Consider the following 2,515-nt stretch of genomic DNA (forward strand, 5'->3'; position numbering starts at 1 on the left):
AAAAGCGAAAGCAAAGTAGCAAAAACAGAGAACACTCTTAAATAAACTTACAAAGGAATTAAAGAATAAAATAAGGGAACTTCATAATAGCGAATTCTCAAAATTCATCGAATCACTATCCGCGCATGAGAATACCAACTACTCCCTATGGAAAGTCACCAACAAAGTTAAAAAAACAATCAAATTAATCCCAGCAATCAGAAAAATGGACAACACGTGGGCCAGAAGCAACGAAGAGCAGGCAGAAGAATTTTCGAAGCACCTACAAAATACATTTTCACCGTATGAAATTAATAACAGCATTCCCAGATGGCAAACAAATGAAGAAGTGGAAAATTCCAACAACACAACTGACAAACGCTGCACCATACGCAGCACAGCAGTGCAAGAAGTTACAAACCTAATTAAGACAACAAAGACAAGTAAAGCACCAGGATTTGACTTGATCAATGGAAAAATCTTAAAAGACCTTCCTCCAAAGGCAATAATACTAAGAACGATAATATTCAACGCAATTATAAGAATACAGTACTTTCCTGCAATATGGAAAATAATACAGATCGTAATGTTACCAAAGCAAACAAAAACCCACATTTAACTGCATCCTACAGGCCAATATCACTACTACCTGCGTTTTCCAAATTACTAGAAAAAATAATATATAACCGCCTAAAACCAACAATAGAAAAAGAAAAACTAATACCATTTGGATTCAGGAATAAACACTCCACAATAGAACAAATGCATAGACTTGTCAACGAAATCTTACAGGCATTGGAAACAAAACAATATTGCACGGCACTCTTTATAGACATCGAAAAAGCATTCGACAAACTTAATCATGAAAAACTTCTTCAAACAATCAAAAAGCAATTTCCAGAACAAATCTACAAACTACTCAAATCTTACTTAAACAATAGAACCTTTGTAGTAAAAATAAATGACGCATATTCTGAAATTAAGGATATCAAGGCAGAAGTACCGCAAGGAAGCGTCCTAGGACCAATACTATACATACTATATACGGCAGACATACCAACAACTGACAACAGCAAAACACTAACGTTCGCGGACGATACGGTCATACTAGCGAGGCACGAAAATCCAGAAACGGCTGCCGCACTACTGCAAGAACACATTATAAAAGTAGAAAAGTGGTTGCAGAACAAACAAAGAAAAGCGAACACCAGTAAGTGCAATCACGTAACTTTTACGCTCAGAAAAGGAAAAACACCAGATATCCAACTGAACGGTGCCCACATAGCACAAACCAAGCATGTCAAATATCTAGAAATACATTTAGATACACACCTTACATGGAAGCATCACATAAAATCAACAACAAACAGAATACGTGAAAAAATGAAGCAGATGTACTGGTTAATCAATAGAAAATCTAAATTAAGCATAATGAATGAACTAAATGTATACAAAACAACAATCAAACCAATCTGGACATACGGAGTCCCACTATTGGAGATGGCAGCAATGAGTCACATAAATAAAATAGAACAAGAGCAAGCTAAAATCTTAAGGACAATGGTTAACGCTCCATGGTACGTTAGAAATGAAGACTTACGAAAAGATTTAAAAATTCCAACAGTCAAAGAGGAAATCGCCAGATATGCAAACAAGTATAAAGAAAGACTTGTAACACACCCAAATCAGCTGGTAGCTGAAACGGATAAAACTATAATAGAAAGAAGACTGAAGAAGAAGCATCCTGCAGATCTCACAATGGAAATACAATAAAATCTGGAAGATGGAGTCCCGCTGGGGGTAACCATCCACGTGCTATATTTTATCATTTACAGCTATAATATTTTACCAAATGTACCGCTGGACAAATTGTAAAATTTAAACAAATAAATGAATAAAAAAAATCTTTCTCTTTTGTGTACCCGTGACCTGGACATCGCTGTTACGAAGAAAATAGAACTTGGTGAAGAAACAAAGTTAAAGAAAAGGAAAGGTCCATATTATTGTGTCCTTGAATATGAATGTTGTTTTTGAGTCAGAAGGTTTAGAAACAAAAGAGCTATAAGTAGATATTTATTGCTGTTTCTTATAACTTACAGCTAGAGTTACCAAGATTAATGTTTTTGTAATGTCCTTCGCTGTCAATGAATCAATGCTCCCTATTATATTCTATTGTAATGTAACATTGCTAAATCCAGGATGTGGTTCACCCTATACTATACCTGTACTTATACGTACTTCAATATATATGTCTATTAGAAATTTATCCACGTGTCCCTCTATGAGATAGCCTCAACAGTCCAGAAGCGCCTTTTCGGATGAGAATATTATGATATCTACGTTAAATAGAAGATTTCATTACATCATTAGTCAGCCCTAATAATTTCATAACTAATAATTCTCTAAATTTTCTGATATTTGTATTCTTCTTCGTTGTAATCTTCTAAACTATTAAAGCGTTTGTTATGTCGCGCAAAGCATTTGCGTTCCATCCCGCACTACTTGACCGCCGATGACCTACGCGCAGTCCTTCAGT

This window comes from Bombus pyrosoma, linkage group LG10 (genome assembly GCF_014825855.1).
Source record: "Bombus pyrosoma isolate SC7728 linkage group LG10, ASM1482585v1, whole genome shotgun sequence".
NCBI classification, from domain to species: Eukaryota; Metazoa; Arthropoda; class Insecta; order Hymenoptera; family Apidae; genus Bombus; species Bombus pyrosoma.